At 54.2% G+C, this 22,470-nt stretch overlaps 3 non-coding genes across 3 annotated transcripts; all 3 read left to right on the top strand.

Moving 5' to 3' along the window:
* Positions 1–1,521: 1,521 nt before the first annotated feature.
* Positions 1,522–1,592, top strand: TRNAG-GCC. The gene has a single exon. It is a non-coding gene; the product is annotated as a tRNA-Gly (tRNA).
* Positions 1,593–4,993: 3,401 nt separating this feature from the next.
* On the top strand, positions 4,994–5,065 carry TRNAE-CUC. The gene has a single exon. It is a non-coding gene; the product is annotated as a tRNA-Glu (tRNA).
* A 15,798-nt stretch (positions 5,066–20,863) lies between these two features.
* On the top strand, positions 20,864–20,934 carry TRNAG-GCC. The gene has a single exon. It is a non-coding gene; the product is annotated as a tRNA-Gly (tRNA).
* Positions 20,935–22,470: the final 1,536 nt, after the last annotated feature.

Raw genomic sequence — 22,470 nt, 5'->3', positions numbered from 1 at the left:
GGTCGGCGTCCGTAGGATGAGGTGCCTGCAGTGAGCCAGGCTTTCAGGAGTTGACCAGTGCGCGCCGTGTGGCGTAGGGCCAGGAGAGACGCAAGTGGAGGCTGGACTTCCAGGCTGGGTCCCGCCGGTGATGTGGGGGCGTCGAGGCCAGAGCAGGCTGGGGCAGCTACCTTGGCTTCCACACAGCAGTCGCAGCCTGTGTTTGGGCACCACACACAAACATCTGTTGGTGGAGGGCAAGGGCGTTCCTGCGGGCTGCCAGCCAGGCGACCTGGGATGAATCCAGGCCGGAGATCAGGCTGGGGAAACCGTCTAAGGTGCTGTGTTCAGGTCACACAATCTCCCCTATATGTGTGGTTCGAGCCCACTCCTGACATTCCGCCTTTTGATCTGCCTTCCCCTGGGTAGCACTCATTGCACCCCTGGTTCATCTCATTCGCGTTCCTGTCTCATGCTCTCGCCCACTGTCCAAATTCGAGCCTCCGGGACGCTTGCCTCTCACTCTCAGTGACAAATATCCCCGGGCAGTGTGCTAGTGCCTTTTATCCTCTGTCCTGGGCCATTCGAATAGTCCCATCCCCGTCCACTCACACTTTCTGATCTGACCCCACGCCCCAGCAGCATACCAGTCAACACCCTGTGCTTTCCACCGACCCCGGTCCCTGCCATCCCCACGCTGCTAGACTATACTCCCCATGCTTCTTCACTCTGGGGCATCCCTCGTTTCCATCCTCCTGCCAGAACACACACAGGCCAGAGGCCTGCCTGCCAGCCTGCCATAGCAAAGGGAACTGTGCACACTGCCTGGCAGGGAGATTGACCCCGGGAGTTGCCATGGAAGCCCTAGATCCGTCAGCCAGAACAAACGCCAGGCACAGGTCCCACCGGGACCACCTCTGCATCACACCCCATCCCCAAGCAGAAAACAGCTGCCAGGACCGTAGCAACCAACCCCGGGGTCCCCTACGGCCTGCTCGCAGGCCAGCTGCTGCTCTGCCAGATGTGCCTTCGCATCCATCCTCGGACTCCTCTGCCTCCCCACCAGCCTATCAGAGCCCGACCTCTGGTAAGAGCCATAGGCCAGCCTCGCACAGAGTTGGTCTCTTTCCCTCAGACGCAAGCAGCAGCGGGGAGACCAGACCCTGACCCCCACCTCTCTCTCTCTCTCTTTCTCTCCCACACACATGCACTACAATGGCAAGAAAGCCAGCCAGGAAGCTAACGGCTGCTCCAGGTCACCTGCCCCAATTGGTCCTAGAGAGTGGGGTCAGGCTTGGTCCTTCATCTGGAGACACGGGCAGAGAAAGCGCAGGACGGGTGGGAAGAGTCGACTTCTCTTCAGTGCACTGCGTCCCAGAGCTCTCGATGTGACCAGAGCCCCTCCTTTCCATCAATGGTTTGTTCCCTGTTCCATAGGGCCCAAATACACATTCAACTGGAACAGAAACCCAACAGTGACCAGCGTCCAGAGGCCAGTGGGAAGACCCACTTGAGGACCTTCTGGCAACTCACCGTGCAAGTGCATGGGTGGTTCAGTGGTAGAATTCTCGCCTGCCACGCGGGAGGCCCGGGTTCGATTCCCGGCCCATGCAGCAGATTGCCATTTTTAGTCTTGCAGTCCCAACCCCCAAGGGCAGCCCCTTCACACCAGGGAGTCTGCGTGTAACACTAGGGACGCTGGCTCTTTGCCAATGCAAAACCCATCTCTGCAGTTTCCTCAAGGCCTCTCTTGCCCCGCCCCCCTTCCAACTGGTTCCCTGGGTACAAGTCCCCGGTGCCCGACACCTTCTGGGTCTCCTTTCTCTTCTTTGCTTTGCCACACTCTCCTCCAGCTGTGCCACACACATGTCATCTCAAGGAAGACCACTGGCACCACAGGCTGGTGCCACCTCCTCTCTTCAAATTTCCCTCTTCCTCTCTCCCTCCCCCTCTCCCAAATCCTGAAATTATGCCATGGCTGCCAACCAGTAGCAAGGAAGTCGTGTCTCCTAAGAGCGACCCACTGTGTTCTAGAGGCCACACTGTCCTCCATGCGCACGAGGAGCCATTGTGGCAGGTGCACAGTCTAGATTCGCTGTGCACAGTCTAGATTCGCTGTCTTGCGGCCGATCCACACTAAGTCTCTGAAGGCGACAACTCCGCCACCATCACCTCGCATCTCCCATCCTAACCCCAATTCACGACCTTGTTCGAGGATCCTGCCTTACACCTGGCCCTTGGGCCTCTTTGCATCTCAGCCCCAAACACACCTCCGACATGGGAACAATCGTCCTGACGGGGGGGGGGGTTGTGGTCTTGCGTCCAGCTGCATTCCCTCCCCCTTTGGGCTCTGTCCTAGACCCGCTCTCTCACCAGTCGGTCCTACCCTTGATGACTTCCCACTTCAACCCTAGCCGCATTTCATACTCTACCTGGAGAGCATCACCCCAATCTCGCTTGCTGGGGTCTTCTCTGACCATAGGGACATCGAACTCGCTGGGACCAGAGCCCACTCTGGAAACCTGCTGTTCCTACCATCCCCCAGGCTTGCCCTGGCTCTCTGACTCTGGCGCCCATCTCCCCACACAGGCTTTGCTCGGCTTGGCTAAGAGGTCTTCGCCACCTGCTCCTTGATCTCGTGCTTTTACCTTTGCTGACAAGTGAGTCTAGCTAACTAGAACTCCCAAGCTTCATCAAACCCAAACACATTCCCTGGCAACCTCTCTTTTCCACAACCCTCTCTCACACGTCCTGTGCTGACAACTCACATCCCTGAGCCGGATCTCCTACAAGCTCTTCAGACACGGGCCAGCTTTGGCTCCTCCACCTTCCTGCCGCCGACCGCACACTCACCCCTCAAGGCACCCCTCTCTCCAGGTTCTGCAGAACCCCCTGGCCTGACTGGAGGACTGCACTCTCAGTCCCAGGCTGTGGGGGACTCCACCGTGGCAATGGACACCTCCATCCGTCACTGTCATCCACCACACCCACCCACAGCACACCAGCAAGAAAGTAAGCAACCACCCCTGGTGGATGGCCAGCATCTCTACTGGACAGGGGTTCCTCTCCACAGATGATCCCACATGGGCACATCCCATTCAGGTCAGGCAGCTGACTTGTACACTGCCTTGGACGTCCACTTCGCCTGTAAAAAAAGTTTTGGAGGGAAGTAAACTGAGCTTTGCAGTTGGCTTTGGGGAGCAGCCACAGGACGAGTCCAAGCTGGGGCTGGGAGGGTTGTGGAGGGCTGAGTAGCTATGTATATGGTCAGGCGGGAACGGGAAAATACTAGAACTCAAATCTAGGAGCTGCGGATAAGCGTGCTGGCGGTTCATTCATTTCCATGTTGAGACAAGAATGAGAGCGTCAGAAATGAAATGCGAAACAGATCCGGCTAGAAGTCTGTCCTGGCGCCCATCTCCCCACCCAGGCTTTGCTCGGCTTGGCTAAGAGGTCTTCGCCACCTGCTCCTTGATCTCCGTGCTTTTACCTTTGCTGACAAGTGAGTCTAGCTAACTAGAACTCCCAAGCTTCATCTTCATATCCAGACTGTCCAAGGAATTAGATGTCTTAACTGTACACACACACACACACACACACACACACACACGGCATGCAATCCATACAATCCTGCCACTGACTACCCCCGCCCGCGTCTCTCCTGAGGACGCCAACCCTGCGTGGAGGCAGCAGACAGGGCGCACCGGGAGGTTCCAGACCCGCGGGTCCTGGTCGTGTTCCAGCTTCCTATCCGGGTAGCGTCAGAGTGCGGTTTGTTGGGTTTCTCGGTAGGTAGACGTCGGCGACACCAGTGGGGTCGTGGGGGCGGTAGTGTGGTCGAGGCGTGGGAATCGTGGACCGGGCGTGTGTCATGTGTCTGGGGTGGGCAGGGGTTAAAAGCAGGGCCAAACGTCTGCGGTCGGGGAGAGGACAGCGTCCTGGTGACTATGGTTGTCGTCCTCGTTAGCGGTGAGTATCTCCGCCTGTCACACGGGAGACCGGAGTTCCATTCCCCGACGGGGAAAAATAGTGGCCAGTTTTGGCCGCGCCTCCGTCGGGCTCTCCCTTCTGCGACACAGCCCGTGGCGCCCGAAGTCCGTTCTACTTCTTCCTCTGCCCTCCAGCCAGGCAAGGGCGCCATCTTGTGCCTGGCTGCCCGCTCCCTTGACCCTCTTGGCTCGCTTGGCCAAATTGTCATCTGGGCCCCTGGCTCCCGTGGTTCTCTTCCCATTCTCCTTGTTGGCCGCGCGTTTGCTATGGCGGAGTGGCCTTTCTTCGCTCGGCCCCACAGCGCCGGACAAGCAGCCCCACCCAAGTGGATGACCTCATGGGCTGCCTGCGACGCGCAGGGCCAGAACCTGGTGCAAGGCGTGTAAGCGAATGCCCTGCGGTGTGGGCTATAATCTCTCCCCACGTCCTGGTAGAGAAGGGCCTTGGCGGGTTGTATCGCGGAGCCGAGGGCCCAGGGGCAGAAAGGCGGCGGGAACTCCCGGCCCCCAGACAGGTAGGCGAACGGGAGCATTCGTGGTCACGTGGCACAGGTGGGGCGCAGGGCGGTCTTAGCTGGCGCTATGCCTGGCAGAGCCGTGTGCGGGGCCGGGCTTCTGGACTGGGCGGAGGAAGCCCGCTGGCGGAAACTTGGATAGTCATTCCGAGGGATCTTGCACTAGGGTGTGTTGGTGGTTGGTTCAGGCAGTTGACCTGGGTTCGATTCCCGATCAACGCAGAGAGGCTGCATTTTGCCAAAGTCCATGGCTGGCAGACCCATAGAGTCTGGCCTGCGCTGGCTGACGGCGTGTCAGGAAAAAGGAAGTGCGAGGTGTATAAGGGATGGTGCAAGCAAGGCCAGAATTGTCTGAACACGTGGACTACCACTGCTGGTGGGCAGCATAAAAGTAGTGGGGAACGCTGGGTGGCTGGTTGTGTTTTCTATGGGAATAGCATCAGGAAAGCTAGTGCTGTGGACGTGGTCTCGGTGTCCAGGAGACCCAAACGAGAAGCACTAGCTTGTCGTTCCCTGGTAGTCTAGTGGTTAGGATTCGGCGCTCTCACCGCCGCGGCCCGGGTTCGATTCCCGGTCAGGGAAGTGTTTTTTCTTATACTCTGTATATTCTACCACCCTTATCACTTGGCTTTTGACCCACAGGCTCACCAGCTTCTCCAGTTACCTAGACGCCACCCCCAGCCTGCCTGCCACGAGCAGCCACATCGCTCCCTGGCTACCTCCTTTGGTCCATCCTTTTGGCCTCGCTTTCATCTTGGGACTTCATTTTCATCCCTCTTCCTTGACTGACACCTCGACGCCTCGATCCACTCTTCCTCAGCCCCAAACCCCACCTCCCAGGACAACATTTCTCCTGTGGCCGCCAACAGACACACGACACAAACCATGCCTCATGCCTGCACATACACAACACACACACATACACACACTCACTTACGTCTGGCCACTGAATGGGCCACCACTCTCCAGAAACGCTGCTTCCACCACCAAACGTCCTGGCTGACTCTCCACTTCTCTCTCTGCTTTGGGTGGGTAGGGAGGGAGAGTGGATCCCAGAGGCAGCAGGATCTCTGCACAGGCCTAGCAGGGACATTGCCCCCTGAGAATCGCCAACGGAAGCCCTGAGAACCTCCCACAAATGCCAGGCCCAGGTCCCTCTGGGACCACCTCTGTGCCACACCCCCCCCATACAGGGAGCTGCTGCCAGGACTGTCTCAACTACCCCGGCGAACCCCCTGGTACCCTTCTCGCTGCTCTGCCAGATGTGCTACTGACATCCATCCTGGTGCTCCTTCCTCCCCACCAGCCAGCAGCCCGTCAGAGCAGGACCCCTGGGAGGAGCCGTTGGCCAGAGTGCAGACACCAGGCTTGCACAGAGCTGGTCCATGTCCCTTAGAAGCAAGCAGCAGCGTCAGGACTCGGCCCTCAACCTCCGCTCTCCATTCCTCTCTCTCTCTCTCTCTCTCTCTCTCTCTCTCTCTTTCTGTCTCTCTCTCTCTGTCTCTGTCCCTGTCTCTCAGAAAGCGACTTTCGTTAGGAGCCAGGGGTCGCTGAAGGGAACATCCTTGCTCAGCAACGGTCGACCCAGGTCACCTGCCCAGTTGGTATTTGGGGGTGGGCTGAGCCTTGTCCTTCATCTGGCGACACCGGCAGATAAATCACAGGATGGGTGGGGTGAGTGGCTTCTCTTCTGATGAGCCGCACTCCATCGCCCTCAACATCACTAGACCATCTCCAGATGGTTGATGGTCTGCTCCCTGTCCCATAGTACTCCCACGTGCACATTCAACTGGAACAAAAGACCAAGATTGACTGTGACCAGTGTCTGGAGGCCGATGGCAAGTACAACTACAGCAGTGCATGGGTGGTTCAGTGGTAGAATTCTAGCCTGCCATGGGGGAGACGCGGGTTTGATTCCCGGCTCATGCAATGTTGTGCCTTGTTTTGGATTTGCAGCCCCAACGCCCAGCAGAGCTCACCTCTGCCTCTTTAAGACTGGGGCTCGCGTGTGTGTCCTACACTGACTTTGGAACCACGCGATGCCTCTGTGGAACCCAGAGCCTCACTGGCCCCCGGTTACGAGTCCCTATACCCTGACACTTTTCCAGTCCTGTCTTTTCATTGCCCTGCTACCCTTTCTTCCAGCTGTGCCACACACATTTCACCTCAAGAAAGACTGCCAGGTACCAAACACTGGGGCCACTTCTCTTCACACTTCCTCCCTTGCCTATCTCCCCTTCTCTCTCTATCTCTCCCCAATCCTGAAATTATGTCATGGTTGCCAACCAGAAGCAAGAAAGCCGTGTCTAAGAGCAACCTACTGCTCTCTCTTAGAGGCCATACCGTCCTCCACTCGCCTGGGGAATCATCATGGCAGGTGCACAGTCTAGATGCACTGTCTTGCCGCCAATCCATACTAAGTCTCCTAAGGCGGTGGTACCACCACCACCACCTGGAATCTCTCACCCTAACCCCAATCCACAACCTTGGTCGAGGATCCTGCCTTGCATCTATCTTTGCGTCTCAGCCTCAAACACACCCCTGACATGGGAATGACGATCCTGATGAGTGTGATTGAGGTCTTGAATCCAGCAGTATTTTCTCCCCCTTTGGACCCTGGCCTAGACCCTCTCTCTCACCAGTCTGTCCTGTCCTTGATGGCTTCCCACCTCACCCCTAGCTGCACTCCATACTCTAACAAGCTAAAGAGCATCACCCCAATCTTGCCTGCAGGGATCCCCTCTGACCACTGGGGTTTCCATCTTGCTTGGACCAGAGCCCACTCCCACCTGCTGGAAACCTGCTGTTTCTTCTGCTCCCCAGGCTTGCCCTGGCTCCCTGGCTCTGGTTCTTCCTCCCAAACACATTCCCTGGCAACCCCTCTTCCCCGCAACCCTGTTTCATCACGTTCTGTGTTGATGACCCACCTCCCCCAAGGCAGATCTCCTACAGGTTCCTCAGACATGAGCCAGCTCCGCCTCCCCTCTTCATCCTACAGATGGAACACATTCCCTTGGAGGGGACCTGCCACCTCAAGCTCTGCAGAACTCCCTGGCCTGATTGCTGGGCTGCACTCCCAGACCTCTCCAGGGAGTCCGCGCAACATCCAGACACCTCGGGCTCCTTCTGCTACCTCCTAGCATGGGACATGCTTTCTGCTCTTCTTGGGGTAACACCCTATGTCCCAGGCTGCGGGAGACTCCATCCACAGAAATGGACACCATCATCCACCATTATCATCCACTATACCCACCCAGCACACCAGCAAGCAAGTGACCCTCTCCCGCGGTTGATGGTCAGCATCTTTATCCTGATAGGGGTTCCTTTCCATGTGATCCCACATGGTCACATCTCACACAGGACAGCCAGCTGATTTGCACAGTTCCTTGGACATCAACTTTTGGCAGGAAGTAGACTGTGCTCTGCAGCTGACATTGAGCAGAAGCCACAGGATGAGATCAACCCAGTATAGGGTACAGGGGCGCTCTCGGTTCATTCACGGCCATGCTGAGATGAGAATGAAAGTGTCAGGAATGAAATGCATAACAAATGTGGGATAGAAGGCTGTCCTGACACCCATCTTCCCACACACACTATGGTCAGCTTGCCTGTTGGGTTTTCCCCGCTGGCTCCTTGATCTCCACACTTCCTCAGGTAATAAGTAAGGTTAGCTAGCCAGACCTCTCAAGCTTCATTTTCTATTCAGAATATCCAAGAAACTCGCACATCTCAACTATAGCCAGGTACACACAGGGGTGCATGCACCCTATATAATCTCATTATGAAGTGGGCAAGGGACATTTCACAAAAGAAGACATAGGAATGGCCAACCACAGGAGAAAGAAAAAATGCCTGACATCGCCAAACAACAAGGACATGCCAAACACACCACAGTGAGATCTCATCTTACCTGGTTAGAATGGCTATTATTCAAAAGAGAAAAAAATAACAGATCCTGGTGAAAGAGCAGAGACAAGGGAAGTCTTATATACATGGTTAGACTGAATATACATTAGTACAGCCACCATGGAAAACAGCCTGTAAATTTCCCAAAAACACTACATATAGACCTATCATAGGGTCCAGATGTCTCACTGCTGGGGATTTATTCAAAAGAAAGGAAATCAGTTTATCAGAGAGATACTTGCCCTCCATGTTGTTTGCAGCACTATTCCCAATAGCGAAAGTACAGAGTCAGCGAAAGAGTTCATTCACAGGAAAGCAATCAAAAAAATGTGGCTCATAGACACGATAGACACGAAAGAATAGTATGGAGCCATTAGAAGTAATAAAATCCTGTCATTTGCAGTAACATGGATGGACATGAAAGTCAGGTTATTGATGAAATAAGCCAGGCACACAGAGACAGATATTGAATGTTCTCCCTCCCCTGTGAGTGGTGAAAAAAAATGGGGATCTCATGGAGGTAGAGAGGAGGAAGGATAGAAACCAGAGGCTGGAGAGGGTGTGTGGATGGGTGGGGATGAAGAGAGGTTGGTTAAATTGGTACACACATGCAATTAGATCAGGGAAATAAGTTCTAATGTTGGAGGGCAGAGTAGGGGGACTCCCATTAACCACAGAGTACTGTACATTTCCAAATAGAAGAGGTGACTTGAAATGTTCCCACAGGTAAAAATGAGAGCTCCTTGAAGAGATGGACATTCTTTCAAAGCCCTCAAATAATAGGACACCTTCTATGCATGTAACAACATATCAAATGTACCACATAAATATGTACCAATCTCATGTATGGATACAAAGAAGAATAAGAACACTCAAAGGTGCATTTTCCCAGCTCTGCTTTCCCAGAGCCAAACTCCACTCCTATCCCTGTCAAAGTCACTGACACAGGTGTAGCCTGATCACGGGCAGGCTCAGGGTCTGGTCGGAAAAGGTAGAGCTCTTGCTGCCAACAGCAGCGATGTTACGGACAGCAGGTGGCCAAAGCAGTAGGCGCAGATCTTACAGCAGAGAGAGAAATGGAGAGTCAGATACGGACTTCTCTTGGCAGCAGAAGCAGTGATGCATAAGAGTCATGGCCCATTCGGTGGCCAGATGTGAGTGAGTGTAAGTGTGTGTGCATGTGTGGGTGTGCGGGTGGTTTTTTGTCTGCGTCTGCTGGTGGCCATGGGAGGAGAAACTCTGTCCTGGGTGGTGGGGTTACAGGCTAAGGAAGAGTGAGATCGAGATGAGCAGTGTCTAAGGAAAACAGGTGATACTGATGTCATGTAGACAGCTAGCGAGGTCTAAAGGATGTAGGGGTAGAGGTAGCAGGGAAGTGTTTCGCCACACTTCCAGGGTGCCCTTTGTGTCTGGGTAGCAGAAGAAGCGAGGGAGCCTGTTGGCTAAAGTCGCAGCGGGTGGGGGTGTGTATGCAGGTGCAGGGCAGGTTGGTAAGCAGAACATTAAGAAAATGTTTCCCAGACTGCGAATCGAACCCCTGATGCAAAAGTGAAAATGTCCATTCCTAGCCACTAGACCACCAGGGAACTACTACCAACTGGCTAGAATCAGGTCTCCAGGAACCATCCACATCATCCACAGTACTTGGTGATCCCTCGGCACTTGTACCCGCTCTCATGGAAAACGAAGCCAGTCACCTGACCTGCTAGCAAGCTTCCCACCCCCCTCCCCCCAATTTCCTCCCAATGCCCCCCCCCCAATCAGCCTGCTCAGACAATTCTTGGGCTGGTTGCAGTGCCCTCCACACACCTCCCACTGAGATGTTGCTGGCCCTGGGTCCTGGCTCCACGCCACAGCCTGCCAAAGCCCCTCTCCACCACGGCCAGCGGGGACCACAGTCTGCACCACAATTACTCCCTCACATGCCTCCCATCAGGTCCTGGCCCCTGAGCGTCACAAGGAGACCATGCCGACACCCACTTTGGGCGAACGGTTAGCCAGGGCTGTGGGGACAAGCAAGAGGAGGCCACTGCGCAATAGCAACTGCATGACCATGGAAGAGCAAGGGAATAGACCGTGGGAGCCAGGGGTCCAGAGGAATGAATTGGCCAAGGGGGCAGGCCACGTTGGCTGGGGGCTCAGAGGAAGTAAGAGAAAGGCTCTTGGGTCCCACAGACAGGGTCCGAGATGGGATGGAGGAAACACAGGCGATGATCAAAAAGCCTCCCCGTAGGGGAATCAAACCCCAGTGCCTGGCGTTACAGGCAGGGATACTCACCACTGTACTAACGAGGACAACATCCTATTTGCTCAAGAGGCCGTCCTCAACCCGGTGGGAGAAGTACCCTGCACATCACAGGTGCATGGTAGGTAGCTGGCAGCTAATTCCCACACCCCCGACCAACGACCCCTTAGTGTCAACGAAGTCGATGCACCACAACACCCAACAAAGAACCTTTTGACCCCACCTGGACCTGCAGCTGGACTATCACCAGGACCTGGGGACCATGGAACCTACAAGTGCCCTGCCTGCTGCCTCTCACTCAGGGCTGGTGCTGGCCAACTGCAGCCTGGGATAGAGAGTCAGGCTTACAGGAGTTGGGGGACACACCTGTTGGGAGCCAGCCGTGGAGGCCTGCCTGAGTGTTAGGGATCCAGGTGGGCTGCGGACCCTGAGACCACCAGGTTGCGTTCAGGAGCTGAAGGCCCATTCCCTCCTCCCTTCTTTGTTGTTTGGCATGACCCACTAGCAGGGACTTTGATGATCTAAGCATGAAGTTCTGAGAGTATGACAGGCATGGCTGACTTTAGGGACCCATTGTTCCCATTTCTCACAGACTGCGGTTTTGGCTTTAAACTTAACATAATTCAAACTCAGGTCATGTTTGGGAGCCTTTATATACGATACAAGCTTCTTTATAAGATTTTAAAGTATATTTGTAGAATTAGTATATACATTTAGAGAGCTGTTTCCAGCTTTAGATGGTATAGATGATTATCTAGACTTACCAGAAATGGTCCAGCACGAACTTTGGACTGGGCCACATTCCTAAGGGCCCAGTGTCCACTTTGGGCTGGGCTGCATTCTTTTAAACCAGTTCTTTAGTTACAATTAGTGTAAGTTTTTTCTACTTATAATAGAAACTGAATTTATTTTATTCATAGAAAGTATTGTAGAATAGGTCATGCTACGTGAGAGAATTATGTTAGTTCAAGCACAATCAAACATGATACTTTAAGGTTTTATAAGAATACAGCTAACATTAGAAATTTCATTGTTCCCACTTTCTATTAATTGCGGTTTTGGCCTTAGTACATTTACAGTTTGTATTTGGGTTTTATTTTAGAAGCTTTATTGCTGATGATCAGCTTTATATATTAGGATTAGGAATTAGAAACTTTTATAGAAATTAAGATAGATACATAGGATTTTAGAACAGCCATTTTGTTAAGAGATCATAATCAATTGTTCCTGGAAATGGCCCAGCGTGATCTTTGGACTGGGCCACATTCTTTAGGAACTGGTTTGAACTACGGGTAAAATTAGCACAGAATAGAAAGGTATTAGGATTTAAGTCAGTCATTAGGTGTTGGGTATGCATAAGTTTTAGAAGCTATTGATTATTAGGATATTATGATGTTAGAATTGTTGTATTGCTTTTGAGGAACATTAACTAAGCATAAGGAACAGTGAGATAATTTTGGAATTGTCCTCCGCCAAGCTTGGGAAAACGCCTGGTGGGTAGGGGACACCCCCCATCTACCTGGCTTTGTGTTTACGTAATAGTCTTGTGATTTGATTGGGATTGTCCTACCTTATGCTTGAGGAAACACCTGGTGGGTGGGGGAGGATGCAACTCATCCACCTGGCCTTGTGTTCACGTGAAAGTCTTGTGATTTAACATGTGAAAACTTGGGATAAAAGACTTACAGTTGGTCCCATTAAACGGCTTCTGCTCATTTCACTGAACAGTTGTCCACTTTCTTTCTTTCTCTTTCTTCCTCTTTATATCTATCCCTCCATCTTTCTTTTAATATCTATTCCTACTACAGAATTGGCTTCTGCACTAGACAGAGTCCAGTCTCTTTCTTTCTCTCCCCTTTCTTTCTTTCTCTTTATTTCTCCAGAATAACCGCCAATGCTGCCCCACCTTCCAGGGACCCTCTAAATCTCTCTGCAGGGGCTGGCCCCCCATACACACCGTGTGGGGTCCAACCAGGAGAGGCGCAGGTAACAGCACTTGGCCAGACATTGCCTGGCTCAGGCCAGGTTGGTGGCATGAGGTCATTGATGCCAGAGTGAGTCCAGCGGTTTTTGCTGGTCTGTTGGTAATGGAAGGAAAGAAAGCAGAGGCTGGTGTGTGGGTGGATGAGGATGAAGAGATGTTGGTTAAATGGACACATACAGTTAGATTAGAGGATTAAGTGCTAACAGTGGATAGCTGTATAACACGAGTTAACTACAGAGCACTGTGCATTTCCAAATAGCTAGAAGAGGCGACTTGCAATGTACCCACAGGTAGAAATGAAAGCTCCTCAAGGCGATGAACACCCCCACCCCATAGCCCTCAGGCAACCAAGACATCTGCCATGCTTGTCACAGCATATCACATGTGCCAATATCAAGTATGGATACAAAGAAGAATAAGAATACCCAAAGATACATTTTCCCAGCTCTCCCTGTCTGGTGCCATGGCTGGAGGTCTGACTCCCTCAAGCTCCACTCCCATCCCTGTGAAAGCCACTGACACAGGTATAGCCCAATCACTTGCAAGATTCAAGGTCTGGCATGCATTGGAAAAGCCAGAGCACTTGCTGCCAGGAGCAGCGGCGATACTGACCTCAGGCTCTGGTAAGCAGCCAAAGAAGCAGGCACAGATCCCCCATCAGGGAGAGAAGTGGAGAGTCAGCCATGGGGCTTGTCTTGGTGGCAGAATCAGTGCTGCTGGTGAGTCGTGGCCCATTAGCTGGCCAGAAGCAAGTGAGTGTGAATGTGAGTGTGTGTGTGTGTGTGTGTGTGTGTGTGTGTGTGTGTGTGTGCGCGCGCACTCACGGTTTGTGTTGTTTCTGTGTCTACTGACAGCCACAGGCAGAGAAAGCCTATCCTAGGAGGTGGAGCTTGGGGCTGAGAAAGAGGGAGAAAGGTGAGCAGTAGCCAAGGAAGAAGGGTGAATCTGATGTCCTGAAGGTGACGAGTGAGACCAAAAGGACAGATGGGAGAGGCCAAAGGAAATCAAGGAGTGTTGAGGCCACACATGGAGGGCACCGGGGTGGTAGTGGTGGTGGTGTCTGGGTTGTGAGAGAAGCCTCCAAGCATGCTGGCCAAAATGGAAAATTGGGGAAGGAGGGTGGTGAAGACGCCGAGCAGGGCAGCAAGACTTTCATCCCTGATCACCCAGGTCACAGTGGTGAGAACCCTGAATCTCAACCACTAGACCACCAGGGAGATGCTAACCTTCTTTCCGGGCCTGCGCCCCCTGTATCCCTCAACAACATCTCAACACTAGGCATTCCCTTGGTGCTGGTACCCTGATCTCATGGAAAACAAAAACCAGCAGCTGTCGATCCCTACCCCTCCCTGTCTCCTTCCCTCCTACCTTGCATGCTGCCCATCGCTCCTGGGAATCAGCCTGCTCAGGCAATTCTCTCCAACTTGCAGCATCCTCCAAATACCATGCTTCCTTTTCCCAGACATGTAGGGAGCCACCACAGTCAAGCTCTCACAGGGGCTGTGAGCCCTTGACTTCTACAAAAATGTCAGGCTGCTACACTGGCCAGGAATGAACCCAAGTCTTTTGTTTGGAAGGCACCTATGCTCATCACTACACCACCAACGTGACAAAAGATCACCCCTGTAAGACTGGCCTGGGACTCCCACTAGCTCACTGCCACCGAGGCCTGCGCAGCCATGCCCAGACACTCAGCTACACCTGTGGCATAAGGCTGCCTGTGTCCCAACTGTGCAAGGCAAGCACAGCTGCTCCGGTCTGCTCGCCTGCCTCCTGGAGCCTGGCACGCTTGGCTCCTCAGCTCCATGCCACAACCTGCACAAGCCCTTTTCCACCAGGGCCCACCGGGTCACAGCCTGTACCCACAGGACACTCACATGCCTCCCACCGGGTCTCTGGTTCTGTGCGTAGCAGGAAGCCCTTTCTGGCACCCACTTTGGGTGGGCTGCTTGTTGGGTGTTATGGGGCCAGGCGAGGGAAGGTCACTCTGCCGTAGCGACCGAGTGCCGGGTGAAGAGAAAGTAAAGGGGGCCACGGGAGCCAGGATCCCAGAGAGATAAGATGGCCAAGGGAGCAGGCAGGACACATAAGATGGCTCCCCGCGCCTGGCTGGAAGGCGGGGAGAGTAAGAGATGGGCCCTTGGGCACCACAGGCTGAGTTCAATATGGGTCAGCGGGGGCCAAAAAGGATCACTGTCTCTATGTCGGAGAACTGAGTCTAGTCTCTTGCGTGACAGGCAGGATATTCACCACTATACTAACGAGGACGCTGATGGTGCTGGCTGATCGCCTGTCCTCAGTCCCTAGCTGTGCTTCTGACCTTTGCCCACCAAAGTCACACGGTGGGTGCCCAGCCTCCAATTCCCACACCACAGCCATGTCCCCCCATCCAAAGTCACCAACGTCGACCTACTGTGACAAACAACAAAACACCCTTGACCCCAGTCGAACCTGAAGCCAGACCACAAAAAAACCCAGGGGCCATGGAACCCCCCAGTGAGTATGGCCTGCTGCCTTCCACACAGTGTTGGCCCCAGCTAGATGAGGTGAGTGAGCCAGGCTTACAGGCTTATAGGAGGTGGCAGGTGCGGGCAGTGCAGGGGGGTGGGCATTGGGTGCCATTGCCAGGTTGGGTCCCTACTGGTGGCAGTGCCTCAATGCCAGAGTGGGTCAGAGCAGTTGTTTTGGCTCTCACAGCTGTCCTGGCCTGTCTGTCACCACCACACACAGACCGTGGCCTGCCAGGGAAAGAGCATTTGAGCCAGCTACCAGCAGACTACTGGGGACCCACTCAGGCCTGTCATCAGGACAACCAAGCAGTCTAAGGCACTGCGTTCAAGTCTCAGATCCACTGAAGGAGTGAGTTTGAATCCCACTCCTGACAAGTCCACCTTTTGCTCCACCCACTGCAGCCAACACCCATCACAACCCTTGTCTATCTTACCCACCCATTCCTGCCTCGTGCTCTGGCCCACTGTCTGAACTCCAGCCCCCTAGATGCCCACCTCTCACACACAGAGACTTCTCAGTTATGGCCCTTCTTCATGCGCACCCGTCGGGTGTCCAGGAAATATTTTAGGGCAGTGCGCTGACACCTTCCCACTCTGCTCTTGGCCATTTGGAAAGAGCCACCCCGTCCACTAACATGCCCCTCTGATCTGACCCCATGCCCCAAAGTTTTGCTTCTTCATTATCCATCCATGGATATTCCCTGCCTTTTTCCTCACCAGCCCTCTCCTCCCTGCTCCCCCAACACATCCCTCCCCTATCTCTGCAGCCACAACTTGTCTGGAGCTGTTACCTGCCCAAAGCCCTCCCCGTGTCACTTTCCAACTTCTGCCCCGGAAAGCAGCTCGCCCTTGGATCTGCACACTTCTGCAACCAGAGACACATCAGCTAAAACCCCATGCTTTCCACCAGCCCCACCGTCCACTCCTCGCTGGACTGTGCTTCCCACACTTCTTCAGCCTGGGACCTTCTCCCATTTCCACCTGCTTGCCAGAACACTTGCAGCCCGGATGCCTGCCAGCCTGCCAGAGGCAGCGGGATCTCTGCACACGGTCTGGCAGGGAGACTGCCCCCGGAAGTCGCCAGTAGAAGCCATAGATCTCCATCAGCCAGACACAGATGTCAGACCCGGGTCCCGCTGGCACCACTTCTGTGCCACACAGCATCACCACGCAGGAAACTGCAGCCAGGACGGTCCCAAAGACTCCTACAGACCATCTAACAGGCCTTCTCATGAGCTGACTGCTGTTCTGCCAGATATGCTCCTCCCACTCATTCTAGTGTTCCAGGTTTGCACAGTCTCCTTCCTCCAGATGCAGGCAGCAGTGGCAGGACCTGTCCTGAATCTCCGCCTTCATCTCTCTTTCTCCCTCTTTGTCTGTTTCTCTTTTTCGGCCTCTTGTGCATGCATACACATGACAATACCAAGAAAGCCAATCAGCCAGAAAGTGGCTGTTGGTCAGGGCCAGGGGTCGCTAAAGAGAGCGCCTGTGCTGACCAAGGCCACCCCAGGTTACCTGTCCAGATTGGTATTCGTGGACATGCCAGGCGTCTCCTTCCTCTGATGACACCAGCAAACCATCTTGCCCCTGTGCCGCAGAGAAAGTGCAGGGTAGGTTGAGTCGACTTTTCTCCCAATGTGCCACCGTGCCCCAGTGGCCTCGACATGACAGAGCCTCTCCTTCCGGTCACTATCTGCTACTTGTCCCATCTGGCCCCACGATCACATTAAATTAGAGCAGATGCTCAGGACTAACCTGATCAATGTCTGGCGGCCGGTGGGGAGCACGACTGTGAGAAACTCTGTTGAGGGCTATCACTGGTGCATGAATGGTTCAGTAGTAGAATTCTCTCCTGCCATGCGGGAGCATCTGGTTCGATCCAGGCCTATGCAGCGTCCAGTTCTTGCTCCCTGCAGCCCCAAGCCCAGTGGTGCTCACCTCCGTCTCCTCCACCTCCTTCTCATGCTTGAGGTATGCGCATGTGTCCTACACCTGCTCTGTGCCCACAGGAAACTCACCTTGGTCCACTTTCCTCTCCTCTCTCACCCCTCCCTTCCAACTGGTCCCCTGGTTGCAGGTCCCCAATGCCTGAAACCTTCCGAACTCCTTTTCTTTTTATTTCCCTGCCACCTTCTCCTCCAACTGTGCCACATCTATTTCGCCTCAAAGAATACCACCAGGCACCACATGCAAACCCCACCTCTTCTCTTCACATTTCCCCCTTTATCCTCTTCTTTTCTCTCTCCATTGCTTCCCACATCCTGAAATTATGCCGTGCTTGCCAACCAGAAGTAAGGAAGTCATTTCTCCTAGAAGCCACACTATCCTTCATGCCCATGAGGAGTCATCATAGCAGGTGCATAGTCTAATTCACTGCCTTGCAGCCAATCCACACTAAGTCTCCAAAGGTGGCCGCGCCCCCACCCCACCACCTCGAATCTCCCACCCTAACCTCAACTCACAACCTTGGTTGAGGATCCTGCTTTGCGTCTGTCCCTTGGGCCTCTTTGCATTTCAGCCCACCCCAAACACAGCCCTGGCATGGGAATGATTGTCCTGACAGGGGTGATTGAGGTCTCAGATTGAGGTCTCAAATCCAACTCCCCCTTTGGGCTCTGGTCTAGACCCGCTCTGCCACCAGTTTGACCTACCCTTAGTGGATTCCCACTTCCCCTTCAGCTCCACTCCACACTCGGGCTGCCTGGCTGAGCAACACCCCAATCTTGTTTGCTGGAGTCCTCTCTGACCACAGAGGCTTCGATTTTGTTCAGACCAGGGCCCGCTCACACCTGCTGGAAACCTACTCTTCCTTCCATCCTTCAGGCTCACCCTGGCTCCCTACTCTGGACCATCCTCTTAAACACACTCTCCAGCAACCCCCTTCCCCATGCCCCTCTCTCACATGTCCTGTGCCGATGACTTAAGTCTCCCATGGCAGGCTTCCTACAGGCTCCTCATATACATGCCAGCTCTGTTGCCCCCTATCCTGCCACCACATAGGTGCCCCTCGAGGCACCCCACACCCCCAAGCTCTGCAAAACTCTCTGGTCTTCTGGTAGGCTGAACTCTCAGCCCTCTCCAGTGAGCCCATGGTCCACCTGGACACCCCATGCTCCTGCCACCTCCCAGCACTCAGGATTCGTCCATCGTCTTCTAGGTGTCATACCCATTGTGCCAGGCTGTAGGGGACCCCACCCATGGGAATGGACACCTTTATCCATCACTGTCACCCACTACACCCACCCACAGCACACCAGCAAGCAAGCAGGCGAACCCAAGACAAGCAACTGATTTGTACAGTTCCTCAGACTTGTAAGGAAAGTTTTGGCAGGAAGTAGACTGAGCTTTGCAGTTGACTTTGGGGAGCAGCCATGGGACAAGATCAACCCAAGGCTGGAGAGGGATGTGGAGGGCTGGGTAGCTACGTGATCAGGCAGGAATGGGAAAACACTAGAACGCAAATCTAGGCACTGGGGATAGGCTTGCTCTCGGTACTTTATTTGCCATATTGAGATGAATTGAGAGCATCAGAAATGAAATGGGAAACAAATCTGGCTAAAAGTCTGGTCTGATACCCGTTTCCCACAAGAGCTTTGCTTGGCTTGGCTGATGGGTTTTTCCCACAGGTTCCTTGAGCTCCATCATTTCACGTTTGCTAATAAGTGAGTTTAGCTAGCCAGACATCTCAAGCTTCATCTTCATATTCAGAATATTCAAGGAATAAGACATCTCAACTGTAGACACACACACACACACACACACACACACACACACACACACACACTCAAGTGCATGCTATTCATTCAATCCTATTATGAAGTGACCAGCCAAGGCTCTTCTCCACTGGGGGGCAGGGTGGGGGAAGATACAGCCCGTACCACATGGCACTCACTCACCCACCTCCCACAGCATCCTGGCCCTGTGCAACGCAGGGAGCCAGTTATGACTTCCACTTCAGGTGGACCTCTTGTTGGGCGCTGTGGAGTCAGGTGAGAGGGGGCCGCACTGCTATAGCTAATGAGCAGCCGACAAGAGAAAGGGAAGAGGGGTGCAGATGGACATGGCCAAAGGAGTCAAGAGGGCCAAGGGAGGGTAGGGCCTGGCATGAGATGGTGCCCTGCGCCTAGCTGGAGGGCCGAGAAAAAAGAAGAATGGCCTTTGGGTGTCACAGGCTGGCTCCCAGAAGAGATGGTGGAGACCAAGGCTTGCCCAGAAATGATCACTATCTCTCCATTGGGGAACCAAACCCCAGTCTCCCATGTGACAGGCAGAGATACCACTATGCTAACAAGGATGATAGTGACAGCTGTTGGGACACTGTCCTCACCTCCACGCAGACACCTTGCCCTGCCTTTATCCCTTTGCCCACCCCAGACGCGTGGCACATACCAGTCCCCCAATTCCCACACAACCTCCACACTGCAGCCCCCACGAGTCCACTGGTGTCTCTAATGTCGACCCACCGCCAACTTGAACAAATCACATTCTGACCCTCCCCGGACCTGAAGCCGGATCACGACCATGACTCAGGGGCCTGGGACCTCCTGTGCGCCATACCTGCTGCCTCCCATGCAGAGTAGGCGTCTGCAGGATAAGGCGCGAGTGAGGGAGCCAGGTTTTCAGGAGGTGACCAGCACGCACTGTGTGGGGTATAGCCAGGAGACGTGGGTGGAGGCTGGACATCGCCTTGTTGGGACCAGGCCAGCGGTTGTGTAGGTGTGGACACCAGAGCAGGTTGGGGCAGCTATCTTGTATCCCCCTGGCCGTAGTGGCCTGTGTTGGACACCACACACAGATGGTTGCAGCCCAAGGGCAAGGGCGATCATGCCGGCTCCCACCCAAGCGACCAGAGAGGAGTTTAGGGCTGTTGTCAGGATGGGTGAGTGGTCTAAGGCGCGGCGTTCAGGTCTCAGTCTCCCCTGGAGGCGTGGGTTTAAATCCCACTCCTGACAAGGCGATCTTTTGGTTTGCCCGCCGCTGGGCAGTTGTCCATCGCAGCTCTTGTCCACCTCACCTGCCCTTCCTGCCTCATGCTCTTTCCCACTTTTCAAACTTCAGCCCCCTGGACCCTTGGCTCTCATAAGCAGCGACTTTTTAGACATTGCCATTCTTCACGCCCACGCGCCAGTGTCCGGGAAATACCCCCAGACGATGCCACTCTGCCAGATGTGCTCCTGCCTTCCCACCAGGCCATTGGAGCTGGACCTCAGGTGCGAGCCGTTGGCCAGAGCTCAGACTCCAGGCTCGCACAGAGACAGGTACCAACCTCCACCTTCAGTCTCTCCCCGCCCCCCACTCCCATACCACACACGCACGACAACGGCAAGAAAGCCAGCCAGCTCAGAAAGTGACTTCCAGTCGGGGCCAGGGGTCGCTGAAGAGGCTACCCTTTCTCAGCAACAGCCGCCCCAGGTCACCTGCCCAGTTGGTATTCTGGGGGGGCCAGGCCTGAACCTTCCTCTGGCGACACCAGCAGGCTATCTCCTGCACTGGGCGGCGGAGTAGTGCTGGATGGGTGGGGCGAGTCGATGTCTCTTTCTCTGCATCAGGCCCCGCCGTCCTAGCAAGCTCGACGTGTCCAGAGCCTCTTCTTTTAGACTCCCGTCCGCTCCTTGTCCCATCCTGCTTCTGGGGCACGTTCAATAGGATCGAATACCTACGGCTGACGGTGACCAGTGACCAGCGGCTGGTGACAAGTGCCTCTAAGATAGCTTTTGAAAAGTGCAACTAACCAAGCATGGGTGGTTCAGTGGTAGAATTCTCGCCTGCCACGCGGGAGGCCCGGGTTCGATTCCCGGCCCATGCAGTTGTCGGTTACTTTTGGCCGTGAAGTGAATTCTCAATGACCCACAGAATTTGCCTCCTGAAGTTTCAATGACCCACAGAATTTGCCTCCTGAAGTTTCAATGACCCACAGAATTTACCTCCACCTCCTCACGCTTGGAGCACATGCACGTGTCCTACACCTGCTCTGCGCCACAGAAACCCACTTCTGCCCAACCCGATCCTCACTCATACAGGTGACTCCCTGGGTACAAGAACCTGGTGCCCGACACCTTCCCAATCACGTCTCTTCATTGTCCTACCACCATCTCCTCCAGCTGCGTCACACGCATGCCACCTCTACAACACGCTAGTTTCGCCTCTTCTCTTCACACCTCCTTGCCTTTCTTCTCTTCCCTCCCCACCTCCCCTTCTCTCTCCGTCACTCCCCAATCCTGAAATTATGCCATGGTTGCCAAGCAGTAGCAGGGAAGTTGTGTTCTAAAAGCGACCCACTGCACTCTCCTAGAGGCCACACTGTCCTTCACACCCACGAGGAACCACTGTGGCAGGTGCACAGTCTATATTCACTGTCTTGCGGCCGATCCACACGAAGTCTCCAAAGGCGGCCTCACCGCCAGGGTCACCATTATCTCAAATCTCCCACCCTAACCCCAATCCACAAACGTAGGGGCAGATCCTGCCTTACATCTGTCCTTCGGGTCTCTTTGCATCTCAGCCCCAAACACACCCCTGACACAGGAATGATCATCCTAATGGGAGTGACAGGTTTCCCGTCCAGTTGCATTCTCTTCCCCTTTGGGCCCTGGCCTTGACCTGTTCTCTCACCAGTCTGTCCTACCCATGACAGCTTCCCAATCTCACCTGAGGAGTTCTTTCTACCAACAGGGCTTTGATCTTGCTCAGACAAGAGCCTGCTCCCAAGCGCTGGAAACCTGCTGTTCCTTCTGTCCCCCAGGCTCACTCTGGTTCCCTGACTCTGGCTCCCACTCCCAAATACATGGCTGGGCAATCCTTCTTCTCCACGTCCCTCTTTTACCACCATCCTGTGCTGACTCACCTCCCCCAAGGCAGGCCTCCTATAGGCTCCTCAGACACATGCCAACTCCAGAGCCCTCCAATCTCATCCTCTGCACACATCCCCTGCATATACCCCACTTCCCCAGGCTCTGTAAAATTCTCTGACCTGACTGTCAGGCTACACTTTCAGCCCTCTCCAGAGAGCCAGCACTCTACCCAGGTACATTGGGTTCCTTCTGCCACCTCTCATCACTCAGCAGGCATTTGTTTTCTTCTAGGTGCCACACCCTTTGCACCAGGCTACGGGGGACACCACCCATGGGAATAGATACCTTCATCCATCACTGTCACCCACTACATCCACCCACAGCACACCTGTAAGCAAGTAGGAGGTCTTCTCCAAGTGTGATCCATGTGGATACATCCTACTGGATGTCAACCTTGCCTGTAAAGAAAGTTCTGGCAGGAAGTATACTGAGCTTTTCAGTTGGCTTTGGGGAGCAGCCACAGGACAAGATCTACCCTGGTGGGCCTGGAG

The sequence above is a fragment of the Carlito syrichta genome, unplaced genomic scaffold (genome assembly GCF_000164805.1).
Source record: "Carlito syrichta isolate Samal-C Ts95f unplaced genomic scaffold, Tarsius_syrichta-2.0.1 Scaffold289400, whole genome shotgun sequence".
Lineage (NCBI taxonomy): Eukaryota > Metazoa > Chordata > Mammalia > Primates > Tarsiidae > Carlito > Carlito syrichta.
This window is presented reverse-complemented; position numbering and strand designations above follow the sequence as displayed.